Source organism: Apus apus, chromosome 1 (assembly GCF_020740795.1).
Source record: "Apus apus isolate bApuApu2 chromosome 1, bApuApu2.pri.cur, whole genome shotgun sequence".
Taxonomy (NCBI): Eukaryota; Metazoa; Chordata; class Aves; order Apodiformes; family Apodidae; genus Apus; species Apus apus.
Genome location: NC_067282.1, coordinates 27388469 through 27403256, shown reverse-complemented (window position 1 = coordinate 27403256; position 14788 = coordinate 27388469). Strand labels below are relative to the sequence as shown.

The 14788-nt window shown below is 45.7% G+C and overlaps 1 protein-coding gene across 1 annotated transcript in view; it reads left to right on the top strand.

Moving 5' to 3' along the window:
- The first annotated feature begins 9751 nt into the window (after positions 1–9751).
- THSD1 (thrombospondin type 1 domain containing 1) overlaps positions 9752–14788 on the top strand; it is a 30251-nt gene continuing 25214 nt past the window's right edge. The window contains exon 1 of the mRNA XM_051619568.1: positions 9752–9877. The gene's annotated coding sequence lies outside the window, so the exon portion shown is untranslated. The remainder of the gene's footprint in view (positions 9878–14788) is intronic.

Sequence of the window (14788 nt, the reverse complement as noted above, 5' to 3'; positions counted from 1 at the left end):
TTTATGGAGCAGTCTTAAATAATGATTATGGTTTTCATTTGAGAACACAGGCCTTGTTATACCTCTGAGAGGTTCTTTTAAAACTGCTCAGGAATCTGTGCAACTTTTCCATTTCTCCTTTACCTTTGTTTCCAGGAATATTCAGCCTATGGAAGCATGGATCTAATACAAACCAGATCTCTGAACAGCAAACATATTTTATCTGAAAAATATATATAGATATAGGTATAGATATATGTATTGTGTATTGTATATTTTGAAGTCTTGTAAGTGTATCTTTACTAATCACTACTGGTTGCATATTGATTAGCTAAACTCTTCAGTGTTCAGCTCTTCTAAAAGGACTTTTGTAGTTTGTCCAAAGGGCCTGATTATGACTGTTGTAAAATCAGTGGAAGTATTGTCACAGAATTCATAAAGACAGTAGTGGGAGACAGCAGGAGCCTGTCACCAACAGCAGAAGTTCCTGTTTCCTCCAGCCTTTGAGGATCTCATTTGCAACTGGACAGTTCTTTCAAAATACACACTGAAAATACCGGAATGGTGGATTCAAAATTACTTCTGGATTTTGTGTGAAATAATTGTTTTCTTTAGGAGGAACCCACTCTTCAATGTTTGGTGTTTTTTTTTTTCTGAGCAAGATTCACAAATCTGACAATTATGTTATTTCTACTATTCTAGCAGCTTCCATTTCAATCTAATTCTCAGTGCTTCAGGCATTCACATCAAATACAAGACACTCCAGTTCCAGGTCATCTTCTGCTGGGATGGCTTCAACTATCAGTTTGTTTTCCCAAGATTGAGCTGCAAGTACTCATGCTAAAAGAATAAGCTTGGCATGTCTTTTGGCAACATTTGTCTTTATTTTAAGGAAATACTTACATACTTTTTGGAGCAGAGGTCCAAGTGTCATATATCCCAGGTAGTTGTCCTGGCCAGCAGGCTTGAGAGTAATTTTTCTCTGTGGTTTAGAATGAAAGAATTGTTTGAATATTAAAAAACCCAGCAAGACACAAAAACTTACAGAGTGAGTGAGGAGACAACAGGTTGAGAAAACCCTGCTACTTAGCATACACTCTTGAGAGGTAGACCTGACAGAAACCACCCTGCTTCATATCCCTGTTCCAGACCAAAGATCAGGTAGGATCTTGTGTCTCCTAAGTTCTCACTGAACTGTGAATGCTGAGACTTCAGATTCCCACTGATGAAAGTGCATTAAGCCCTGCTCTGCCTTGCTCACAGCGACACTTGACAGCAGGTTCAAGGTAAACAGGGCTGGTACCGCTGGATTAGACACAACACTTGTGCTAATCTAGTCCTGCTCTAAGCATAAAGCTCAAACTATTTACATGTTTTGCATTTTTTTGCTCAATTCAGAGTATTAGATGTATTTACAGACTTTCATTTAGCTGATGATGAATTATTGTGCCTGGGGTTGTGTCAAATCCAGGTGCAGGACCTTGCACTTCGCCTTGTTGAACTTCATGAGGTTGGCACTGGCCCACCTCTCCAACCTGTCCCTCTGGATGGCATCCCTTCCCTCTAGGGTGTCAACCACACCACACAGCTTGGTATTGTCAGCAAACTTGCTGAGGATACACTCAATCCCACTGTCCATGTCTCCAGCAAAGATGTTAAACAGCATTGGTTCCAGTACTGACCCCTGAGGAACATCACTTGTTGCTTGCCTCCACTTGGAGCACCTCTGCTATGAAGACAGACTGAGAGAGCTGGGCCTGTTCAGCCTGAAGAAGAGGAGGCTCCAGGAAGACCTTATAGCAGCCTTCCAGTACCTGAAAGGGCTACAGGAAAGCTGGGGAAGGGCTTTTCATCAGAGAAGATAGTGATGGGACAAGGGGTAGTGGTTTTAAACTGAAAGAGGGGAGACTCAGGTCAGACATCAGGAGGAAATTCTTCACCATGCGGGTAGTAAGACACTGGAACAGGTTGCCCAGGAAGGCTGTGTAAGTCCCCTCCCTGGAGGTGTTTAAGGTCAGGCTGGATGAAGCTTTGTGCAGCCTGGTCTAGTGTGAGGTGTCCCTGCTCATGGCAAGGAGGTTGGAACCTGATTAAGGTCCTTTCCAACCTTAACCATTCTATGATTCTCTGATTCTACTTCAGGGAGTAAGTAAAGGAGGGGACTGATACAAGGTAAATTGCTGTTTCGCTGTATTTTTTTAAGTCAACAGTCAAACAAATTGGTGCTCCTGTTTCCCTTGCTTCATATATGCAGAACATTCAGAGAGATTCAAAGGACAGACTTGTTATTTTCTTTTAACCAAAAAATTTGCAGGAAGATACATGCTGTGTGAAGCATGTATTTTTGCAAAGAACAATAAAGACAGCACAGTTGCACAGAATAAATTTGTGTCTCTTGCTGGTGTGGCATTTGTAGTGTGGCTATTTGATGATTCAATTCATGTAGGCAGAATCCTTTTCAAATGTTGCCTAAATACAATAGTGTTTGACATGGTACATGAGAAACATCTGTTCTTTCAGCCAGACTCAGCAGCTCTGTCTGTGTGTTTGTCAGTCAGAGTTCCCCTGAGTTTCACTTCACATCGAATGGAGAATTTGAGGTGTGTCCTTATATTTAAAAAATACTCTGGTTTGATCCATTAAATGAGAATGGGAAAACTCCCACCAACTTCAAACCCAACGTTTGTTATAATTACCAAACGTTGAGTAGCTAACAGCTCTGAAAATGGGTGTATTGGGTATGGCTGAGCTCTGACAGCAAGAAGGAAGAGCTTAAAAAATGTTCTGGAATAAGATCACAAAATGTTTTGATCTCTTCAAGCAGAAATACTGAACTTGGCACAACTGTTGCAAAGTGACTATTTCTGATCTTTCTGCATTCCTATTGTTTTTTCCACAGTGTTTTGGGAAAGCCTGAGATAAGGATAATTTTTTTCCACTGGGAGTCTAATCTATTTATAGGTTGCAAGGCCAGAAAAGACTATTATGACCATCTTGTTTGACCTCTTTGGTAACAGAAGCTGTAGGACTTCCCTTACTTAATTTTTGTTTGAAGTAGAACTCCTCTTTTAGGAACAACAAGAGACTGCAACTTCTGGGAAATCCCATCGCAGCTCTTGGCAAATTATTCCAATGACCATTACCTGTTGTAAAAATGTTTTCGGTGTACACCAGCAGAGTTTGTTTAGCTTCAGCTTCTAGTTGCTGGACCTTACATTTAATAAGTCCTTTATTAAGGGTGAGGTCCCTTCATGCCAGGTGTCCAGGAATGTAACTATTTTTTAAATGGATAAATAAATCATTTGGAATCTTTCTGTCCACCACATTGTCCTATTTTCTGCTCTTCCCAAAGTTTTCCATTGTTACCTAGTAACAACCTTAAATTGCAAACACCAGCACTGGACCAAGAAAAGCAATGGCAAAAGTACTAATTGCAAAGGGAATCTGTTGCCCCAGTTTTTATACCTTCAGCCACAGACTGCATGCCCATGCTCTCCAACATGAGCCCGAACCTGCTCATGCTCAGTTCACTCCTTATCCACACAGCTCAGAGGTCAGATTTCTGCTGGATTCCCATTACCATGGGTACCTTAAGAAAGAGGGAAGGTGGTGTTTGAGGGTGGTGTCCTGTAAAACTGCACTACGTGCTAAGTGCGCTGCAGCCTGGTTTCCCTGTGGGAGTCCAAAGTTAGACTTTTCCTAAGTACAGGATAAAAACTGTGAGCCTGAACGACAGTGGAGTAATTAACCAGGAGTGCAGACGGAAAGGCTGAGGTCTTCACCTGATTAAGCCTGCCCTTCAGCTTCCCCACCAGCTGACAGATGCTTTCCTGCAGATCTGCTCCCTCAGGGGTTGTCTTTTGTACTATGGTGGCATGATTACTTCTCATAGTGACAGATGAATTTATCTTGATAATATTTGTATGAGATACCAATGGTAACTACTCTCTCCACATTTTTCTTTTAAGTTTTGTGTTTCCTCATAGCAATTTGATCAAGATCATATTTCTGGCACAGGGTCATAATACTTTCAGGTGGGATAGTAGAAAAAGACTTGTAAGGTGACATCTGTCTCTGCCCAAAACCTGTGGGCAGCAGCACAAACTAAGTGATGTGACAATGAGAGCTCAGGATTAGCTAACACCTCAGTATGATCTTCAGGTCTTTGCAATGAGTACCCAGGAGGGAGCTGCACTTCCTATAAAACATGTCCTGCATTCTTTGTTCCTAGATAGGTAATTTTATGGGAGGTACATTAAAATATGTACTGCTGGCTAAAACCCAGCTTACTCAGAAATTGCTCAGTGGTAGTGACCTGTCTTTAGGACTTACCATCCTCCCAGTTTGTGCGTTATCTCAAAACTTGAGCAGTGATGTTACATCCTCTTAAAAGAGTCTCTGATAAAAGTTTTAAATTGCTAAAGCTTAATCCATGCTTAGATCTTTAGGTAAATACATCTTGCATGAAGATGACACATTAAAAGGACATTTTGAGACTACTTAATCAACATTTAATCCTTTTAATGCATGCTGTGCTAATTTTGCTGAAGTGTCCTTGATGAAAATGTCGGGGGTTACCAAACCCAATGTTCTGTGGAAATGTAAAGTATTACTACATTAGAACATTGCTACCTCTACTCACTAAATTTGTAACTTTATCTAAAATACATTTTCCACCAATCTTTGTCAAGTAGCATTGGTGATGGTACTCTCCCTTTTTCATTATCAGCTTTTCCATCCCTGCCTCTGGAATCAGGATAAGGCTGACAGGTCTGTTGTCAGCTGGGGCTGCTCTCACTTTACACACCAACCAAACCAATAAAACCTCACACAAGTATTCATCCTGTGCTCTGAAATCTCCACAGCATCTCCAGACTAACTGAAAGGAAAAATAATATTACAAATCATTGGATAGAAGTTTATCCAGAGATGCTCATTTTAATTTTTCTTTTTAATAGGCTTGCTCTTATTTGCATTCTCAGGCTTGCATTGGAACAGAAAGTATTTTGTTACCATCCTGGAATATGGCTCTGTCATCTGTTTTCCACCCAAAAACAGAACACAAATATTTATTGAACATCTGTGTCTCTTCTGCATTCCAATTGACGAGTCAGATTTTTCACACAGCAGTAGATCAGTAGAATAGCTACCATGCTTTTGTTTCAAATATAGATTAAAATCAGAAAAATCTTCATCCCTGAACATCACTGGCAGCAGATCACATCTTCTTTTAAGTTCTTCACCAGTTTTATGCTTCTGATTTCTACTGATTCTTGACAATTCTACCTTTTTTCTACTTATTTTTATTAATTTAAATGTCTTCTGTAGTTAAACAATTAGTATTCTTGTCAGTTCTCCAGTAAACACTGTAGGTTTTTTTCAGCCAGTGCTAATTTTTTGTTGTTTTTAATAGCTTGAGAAATTTTCTTGAACAATGCGGAGGTATCATTTCCAAAGGGACATGTTTCAGTTTCTCCCTTCAGTTTCCAGCTTTCTGAAGTTTCCCCCTAAATCACCAAATCTTTGTATTACTGTTTTGGCCTTTACCTTGCTCATCCCTCACAGATGACTGCCTTGTAGCCCAGCCAGCACTACTTTGGGGGTTTCACAATTAATTCTTCTTTGCCAGAGTGGATGAAGGCAAATAGAGATTTCTCTTGCTTCTCTTCCTGAGTCAGGATATTATTACTGCTCCCATTAGGAAGCTTGAGGTCATTTTAATATCAGCAAGAGGAGACTTGTAGCATATTTGCACAGATAGAAATCACAGAATGTCAGATCTCTGCCCCCACTGCAGAGCAGAGAAGGAATTCAGTAGCCAGCCATTCTGCTTTCACACCTGGTGGTCTGTAGACAATATGTGCTACTACACGATCTTGGTGTTATGCCAATGGAAAAAGAAGACATTTTCTTCCTAATCCAACTGTGCTGGCAGGGATGAAAGAGTCACAAACCAGCACACCACCTTATGCCCACTGAAAATCACCAACAACCAATCTGGTGGTGGTGTCCTTCATATAAATGCCTTTAATTTGGTTTGGGTAAAATAGGGCAGATTGGTTTCAACTCATGGCTGGAGCCAACATGACGGCCCTGACCTGGATAAGCAAGGGGCAGCTGCCCACAGCCTCTGACATTGCCCACCACTACTTGTGCAAGTATTTTCTGCACAGCTGTCAGCAGCTGGAAAACAGGTAAACCTGTTTATACAGGCCAGGATGCTTTTTCCTGCCTGATCTTCCTGTTGCGGCTGCCTCTGATCATTGACTCATAGAACAGTTTGGGTTCAAAGAGACCTTAAAGTTCATCTAGTTCCAATCCCCCTGCCATGGGCAGCGACACCTCCCACTAGACCAGGTTACTAAAAGCCCCATCCAACCTGTAATGTTTCAGCCGTGTGGGCCATCTCAGCACAGTGGCTGGCTGGGGTCGGTGCTCCGGTGGGATCTGTCTGCGTGCTCCCCGTTTGTTTATTCACACCAGCTGGCAATACAGCTCAGCAATTAAAGGTCACTCTCTCTTTGTATCCTTTGGTGTCTAAATTCATGTTGTTCTCAATGCTACGGTTGTGGGCTAAATGAGTATTCGTCTGCTCCCTCCTTCTCCTGTCCCTTCTGTTATTAGTTTCCCGCTCTCCGGGGAGACCAACTTGAACAGCAAGGAACCCAGCGTTTCATCCACCGCTAGCCAGATGCCTCAGAGACCAGCTCCACTGAAGTATTTTAATGAAAAATATGTTCCTGATGAAATTTGGACGGCACGTTAACAAAGACAGATCTTTGTGCTTAGCATCACAGCAGGTGTGTTATGTGCAAACATAATCCAGTGTGCTTCAAAGGATTTAATAATGTAGCCTGTGTATTTATCTCGTACCCATCCTCCTGCTGTCTGGGGTCTTTACAATTTCTACCATGTAAGTATAGGGGCCGACTTGTGGTTTTTTTATCACTATTTTTTGGGTTGTTTCCCTTTTTGGAAATGTTGACACAAAAGCAAGATGGGTCTAAAAGAAGGCACTGAAGGAAAAGCACAGTGACCTGAGCTTGGTTTTGTTTCTGGCTTTACAATTTGAGCATAATCTCAGCAGATCAGTTTATTCTGGAAGAAAAATGAAGACAAAGCCTTTTTCATCAATTGGGAAAACAAAAAACCAATGATCATTCATAAATCATAAAATATTTCAAGGCCATTGGATTAAAGGCACGATAATAAGTGCACAACATTGTGATATGGCTAAAACATTTTGCCACTTGTTCTAGACTCTTTCCTGCTGTGTCAATTTCTTTACTTTCTCCTCTGCATTATGATGGAGGACTGACATTTTTTTCTTAGTGATTCAATTTTTAAGAAGCTGTGTTCACAGAGGAAAAAAAACCTGGCAAAACACTCACCAATATGAGATTTTTCAGATGTGAAATGTAGGCATCAAGGGAGTTTCAGCCCTAGGACTTCTGCAGACCTTTTGGAGCAGGAAGCCTTTTGCTGCACACTTTATTACCACATGATTTCTTACTTGTTTAATTCAAACCAAACTCAGGACCAAGGCTGTCAGCTGGTTCCTTACGTGATCAATGTGAAAGGAGCTTCTGGCATGACTGTGTACCTGTGCACAGGAGGCACAGCCTGGAACCAAATTCTATCTGCCAGATGACTCGCACAGACCAGGGCTTGGTGTGGGAAGCTCCTCGGCACTCAAAGGAATCAAATAATGCTTTGGTTTGGGGTGGACCATTGAAGATCATCTAGTCCAATCCCCCTGCATGGGCATGGAAATCTCCCACTATATGAAGTTGCTCAAAGCCCCACCCAGCCTGGCCTTGGACAATTCCAGGGAGGGGGCACCCACAGCTTCCCTGGGCAACCTGTTCCAGTGTCTCGCCACCCTCACTGTAAAAAATTTCTTCCTTATGTCTAATCTAAACATACCCTTTTTCAGTATAAAACCATTCCCCCTTGTCCTGTCACTACAGACCCTAGTTAAAAGTCTCTGTCTTTCCTATAACCTCTATACGTTGAAAGGAAGTGTTGACCTATGTCACCATGAGACACGTAAGAGACAGTGTAGCTGCATCTTTCAAGTTAAGTGTCTGACAGTGAAATCCACTGGCCTTCACTTTGTTAGTGGGCACACGTGTGTATCCCTTCTCCTATGAAACATCAAACATTGAACAAAATCTTACACTAAAAAAGATGGCCGAGTTAAAAAAAAACCTGTATACAATTTTATTCAAAGCAGAAGGAGTTCAGATTATTCAAATTAAAATGTTAAAAAACAGCCAGGAAAAATCTTTATGATACATGAACCCTTGACTCTGCTGTCCAGAATACAGTTCAAGTTCCTTAGCAAGTGTTTTCCTCGCCTTCCTGAAGGTTTCTGACGGTACTCCAGATGGCAGTGTGCCTGTGGAGTGTTAGGCACCGCAGACCTCAGAGAGCCTTCGGAACAGGGCTTTTGCACAGGTTGATTGGAGCCGAGTGAAAATGGGAAGTCAGGGGATGGTGATGGGGGGCTGCACAGGGTGGCAACCCTCATCGGCTGCCTGGGCTCAGCATTCACGTGCGGCAGGGATACCCCTGTTAGGCTGAAGCTGTGTTTTCTTTGTCAAATATAGAGATTATACAGGTTAACTAGGAGCAATGGCTCATTTTGTTTTTATTTTTTGACAATCCTCTCAGGCCTTTATGTCACACCAACACCTGTCGGGGATGAATCAAGGAAAGCAGGAAGACTCCTTACATGTAATGGCGACTGATTTAAATACCCCTTGAAATCCTTTGGTAGCTTTGTGGGTATATTTAAATCACAGAGGCAATGTCACGGAAATAAATTTCACTGTAGTTTGAGAGAAATTGATGAGTCTGATGCATCAAAACAGATGGAAAGCTTTATTTTAAAGAAGTCTCTTTGCAAGAGGATAGTTTTATCTTGTGAGGACAGCCATTATTATCCATAAGCACTAGACACAACAAACACCCATGCACAGGTAGCTGCCGACCCGCACATTAAGGAGCTGGCGGTGCTCTTCAACACGGATGGGATCGCTTCGTGCCTCGTGTCCACCACTTCCAGCTGACCCAGGACAGGGCACTTTGGTCTGCCCGCTGCTCTCCTCCAGAGACAGCCACCCACACCAGCGCCCGGCCTCAGCGTGCAAGCGGGTGCGTGAACAGATCCTGGTAACAGTGCCCAGCCGGAGGGGGCTGATTTTGTGGCGAGAACTCGCTACTGACCAGAGAGGAAGCTTCCGGAGAGGTGCAAGAAGCGGAGATGGCCACACATCTGTGGAGAATCAGAAGCGTGGGCAGGTTGGAAGGGCTGGCCTCGCTTCCCACGGTGTCACCTTGACTCCGCACCGCCACGCTCCAGCTTCTTCACGACCAGAGGAAAGTCCATCCCCGCGCACCCTGGAGCCACGCGAACCGCACGGCGAGAGCTGCTGGCGGCCCGGGCCCGGCAGGGCCCTCAGCAGGGCTGCCCGGCGGGGCGGCGGAGCGCGGGCCGCGGAGGGACGGAGCCCGGCACCCCCTCCCCAGGGCCCGGCACACCCCGGCGGCGGGGCCGGGCCAGGCCGGGCCGGGCCGGGCAGGGCAGGGCAGGGCAGGGCAGGGCAGGGCAGGGCAGGGCTGGGCCTCGCCGCGCCCGCCGCCAGGGGCGCGGGCTCCCCCCGCGCCGCGCCCGCCGCCGCCCCGCGCCCGCTGACAGCCGCCCTGACAGCCGCGCCGCCATTTAACCCTCCCCCCGCCGCCGGAGCTGAGCCAGCGCTCGCCCGCCCCGCCGGCCGGTGTTTCCTCCGCGGCAAGGATCACGCTTCAGCCCCGCCACTGCGCGCCCGTCCCGCCGGCGGCGCCGGTGCGGCGGCCGCTCCGGCCAGGCAGAGCGGCGGGCAGCGGCGCGGAGGTGAGCGCGGGGCGGGCGGGGCGGGAGCGGCGTCCCGTGGCGCGGCGGCAGCTTCTCCCGGGGACCAGGGGATCCCGGGCCTGGCGGGGCGCGGGCGGGTTCCCCGGGGCGGCGGCGCTCGCCTCGCCTCGCCGTGGGCGACGAGGGGCCGGAGCCGCGGGGCCGCCGCGGGCAGCCCCGGGCTGGGAGCGGCGCCGGCCCCGGCCCCGGGACGGCCCGCGGGTCGCCTGCCCGCGGCGGCAGCGGGACCGCGCTGCCTTTGCCGCGACGGGCGGTTATTCAGGTTTTTTTAAAATGCCCGTGTGACTTCAGGTTCTGGGTTTGTGTCTGCTCGGTGCCTCGATTTTCCCTGTGATCGCCTCTCCCCTGGAGGCAGGGACCGTCCCGCCTGGCAGCCCCGGCGCTCTGGCGCTCCGGACGTGCGGGAGCGCTGGCACCGCCGCCCGCAGCCGTCTCTGGGGCAGTCCGAGCCGGGGGTCGGTAGGATTAATGTTCGCGTTTTTCAGTATGCTGAGGGATTTCTGCTTTCGATCAGTCGCTAGACCAGACGAAACCGTGTGGGTATATGAGTGAATCCGTGCAAAGCCCAGGGGGCTGCTTCCCGGTGCTTTTTAGTGCTGGTGCTTCGTGGTGTTTCAGACCTGCTTCTCAGACGTAAATTCTCTATTTTATCAGCTGTGCCGTGTATGCTCCCCGTACTATGATCTTCAAGATAAACTTTGCTAAAAGGGGAATTCCATGAACAGTGGTCAATATATAGATCGATACATATATTTAAAAATCTAAAGGGGAAAGGAAAGAATAGATGACTGCCTTCGGTCCCTTATGCCATAAGAGGTAATCTAATGTATTTAATTTTTTTGCATTCATTATTTATTATGGCTTGGACACCCGCTCAAATCTCCCTGTGCTTAATAAACTTACTTTCACTGTACATAATCCAAAGTAAATCTCATCCATATATTCAGTCTACCCTAGCCCTTAGATTTCAAAGGACGAATGTTGCTGGCCAGCTAGCTCTTGAATCACTGAGTTGATATCAAAAGGAGCTGAGAAATCCCAGGGTTTTGTGAGATTGGTCCCCAAATGTTGATGAAAATAGGCTTTACCAGCTAATTAATGTGGGGGGTTTTTTCTTGCACACAGAGAGTCTGGTGCTGTCAGTTTCAGCCTGGTGAATCTAGATGCATAATTTTAATAAAGCTATTATCTGATAACAATGTAAAATTGTCTGATGTGTAAATAAGAATGAAAGATGCCTTTGAGGATGTCAGCTCTAACCCCCGGCTGTGGCAGACATCACATATAGACTTTTCTTGCTAAACTCAGTCTCTTCCAAGAGGTAGCATATTTTTGGCCCTGAACACTCTGACTGGTCGGCAGTGATTAGATTTTGATAAAATGTGAGGTGCTCCGTCTTTAATGTTGAAGGGGAAGGATTATATGGGAAGTTCTGGGATTCCCAGCAGGTGGTAACACTTCAATAGCTGCCTAATCCCACATAGCAATAAGCAAATGCTAGTTTAAAATAATTAATCTCTTTCCTGCCGTACAAATAAAGTATCTCCAATTTGTGGAAATGTTGCAGATATATGTTTCTTCTTGCTGTTCGTGCTGCTTGGTATCCCTGAAGTGAAATGTAGGAGGAAGATTTAAGGACTTTCAAGCTTTTGCATCTCTAGCCTGTTTTCCTGTCAGCCTCTCAATGCATAACCAGAATAGTGCAAATTTCGAGTTGCAAATATGACTGAAAAATGTTTACTAATGGGCAGCTATTAAAGAAGCTGATTTTCATCTGTCTTTTTGTGTGTGTGTGTGGTTTGGTTTTGTTTTACATTCTGGTGACATTTTGTTTGTTTTAAATTCCAGCAGGTAACTGTATTTCCCTGTCAGCATCACTCCAGACCCTGGCTGGTTCCCTGGGCCCATTGGGATGGCTGGGGTATATCCCACTGCTCAGGATAGTGCCTGGGGGAGGCCGGCTGGATCCAAGAGGATCAGTGCTCAACTTGAATCCCCCACTTACTCCTTCCCCGAGCCCTTCTCCTGCCTCACTGTCACATGTGCCCTGACTCATAGGGGTTGTCCTGTGCCATGGCTGGGTCCACCTTTACGTGGATCTGTGAGGTCTGGGGAACAAGCAGGGAGCAGGGCTGTGCTTAGAGAGATGAGTGACATCAGGCCTCCCCCCAGTTCCTGAAAGAGGATGGAGTGAGGGCAAGGAGGAGCTCAGCTCTCACAGGGGATTTGCAAAGAGGACTCGGGATACCCCAGGATGGGGGGTGAAATACAGGATACATCAGTGGTACTCTGCTTTGTGGGAATGAGACTCCAGAGCACAGAGGTTTTGAGTGCCTTGAGTTTGCATTCTCTTTAAACCCAGGGCTTGGTCATGGAGTAGCTGATTAATTCCTGATGGCCCTTTCTTAACTGCAGGGCTCATTTGCCTCTCATCTTCCTCACGAAGGGGGAGTAGCTGCTGAATGCTGTACTGTTGCAGCTGATGGAGCTGGTAACTGATTAGCTGTGCTAGATCAGCAGGTGACAGCACTTGCTGTTTAGTCTAGAGAAGAGAAGACTGAGAGGAAATCTTATTAATGTATATAAATATCTGAAGGGTGAGTGTCCCATTCTTTTCAGTCATGCCTTGTGATCGGACAAGGGGTGATGGACGCAAAGTAGAGCACAGGAAGTTCCACCTCAAAATGAGGAAAAACTTCTTTACTGTGAAGGTGACGGAGCACTGGAACAGTGTTCCCAGAGAGGTTGTGGAGTCTCCTTCTCTATGGGCTTTCAAGACCTGTCTGGATGCGTTTCTGTGTGACCTGCCCTAGGAGGTCCTGCTCTGGCAGGGGAGTTGGATGCAACAATCTCCAAAAGTCCCTTCCAACCCCTAACATTCTGTGAAAGAGGTGTCTCATTTGTGAAATGTCATGTCTGCTCTGTGGATGTGGATAATGCTACAGGATGTGCTGGGAGTCACAAATCTAGATGACTTGTGGATTGTTGCAGTTTTGGGTTGGTTGGTTTGTTTTTGTTTTGAACTGGACTGATGACAGAATACTTATTTGCAAAAAATGTTGTTTATGCAATTGTAAATTGCATCTTTGATTCTTGCACAGTTCCTGACACTGTAGTAGTGCCTGTAAGCCTTGCAGCTCATGGTGGATTTATTCTCATAATACCTGTACCAGACAGTGAGGTGCTATTTCCAGTGGGCAGCTATGACTCAGGAAAACTAAGTGATGTGACCAAGATCATACAGGAAACCAGTTGCAGGGCAGGGACTTGAAATTTTCCGGTGTCATTTATGTTACACAGAAACCTCTTGGTCTTAATTTCCAAGGCCCTTTATGGCTTATCCCCTCCTCATCTGTCATTTTCAATTCCCTTTGGAGGGGAAGTCTTCCACTTCCAACCAGCCCATTACACCGTCTCTTGGAAGAAGAATGTGTCTTGTTATGTTGCTGTGCTTCTGCTGCTTCTTGCACAATAGAGCCTCAGTCCGTGCTTGTCCACGAGAGCAATAAATTTAAAAAGCCAATTATTCAAAGTCTGATAGCCTTCTCTGTTCGATCATTTTTCATCTCGTTAAGTTAATGAACTTGAGATAGAATATCTGAATACAATAGAAACCATTTGAGATGAACTGTCTGCCTTGAAAAGCAAAATTTTTTGTGAGTATGAAATGTGGAAAAGTAATAAGAGTGAGGAGCAGGAGGCAGAGATGTGGAGATTTTTGAAGAAGACCTAAGAACGAGAAGTCTACAAAACTGTTGGTTTAGGGAAGACTGAGAGTAGAGGGGAGAAGTCTGAACCAAGCATAGAGGTCAGTGTAAGGCCTGTCCAAAACTGAGGCGAGGCAAAAGGAGGGAAAACTGAGGAAGGGGAGGAACAAACCTGTGGGGAAAGCGTGGAGAAGGATAGGGGCAGTACTATGTGAGGAATGTGCCAGCTATTCTTGTGTTCGAAATTGCTATTAGAATTGAAGTAGCAAAGGTGCAGTAACTCGGGGAGGCTTCATGGAGGCACTATAATGAGAACTTTGTTCAGAGGCAGAGCTGTACTGCAGCAGTAGCCTGGAGTAGCCCTGTGTGTGGTGGGAGGGCTCCTGCTGTGATGCACTGATGGCAGAGGCTTGGAGGGTGAAGTAGCCCCGGGCTAGGCTTCCAGAGGTACCTGATCTCACTAACTGGAAGTTAGTTTTGGGACGGTTTCAAAGACTCCAGTTCTAGCCTGGGTGTTGCCTGAGCTGCGTGCTGGAGGCTTTTCCCAACTGAGCCAAGATAACACAGAGGGAAGGGTGAAGGGGATGGAGAGTTGGTCTGATGAATGATCAATGTTTCTGAAACACCCAGGGGCCCTGGGCACTGAGCTCTGTCCGTGGGCTTGGTTAGAAAGAGTCCCTGACCTGAAAAGTCTATGCTATAAACACCAAGTGCAAGAGATGGAGAGGGAAAGAGAGAAGCAGATGAATGCTGCAGTTTGCTGACATCATATGCCTGGTGATAGCAGGAATAGGAACAGAAGCGTGGTCTCCTGTGCCTCCTGCGGGTGCCCTGGCTCATGAACCAAGCTGCTTTTGCCTTGGTTGCCTGGCATGCACAAATTAAGATGCAAGGTGACTATCTTAATTGAGAATGTTCTCCCACACAGGCTTTTTTCTTTCTTCCTGAGGATTTGTTCTCCCTTCCATAGCATAATTTTCTCTCTGCACTGTGTCACTCATTAGACTGAAATTAGGATTATTTGAATTTCACCTGTCAGTGTGTGACTCTCTGAAAGAAGTATTTGTGAAAGCCATTTGAAAAATACCCAGCTAGGAAAGCTAGAAATGGAAATGGACCTGTTAAATCATCCAGCACAATCGTGGTTGTGGCCCACAAAGCATATTTTCCTCTCTTTATTACA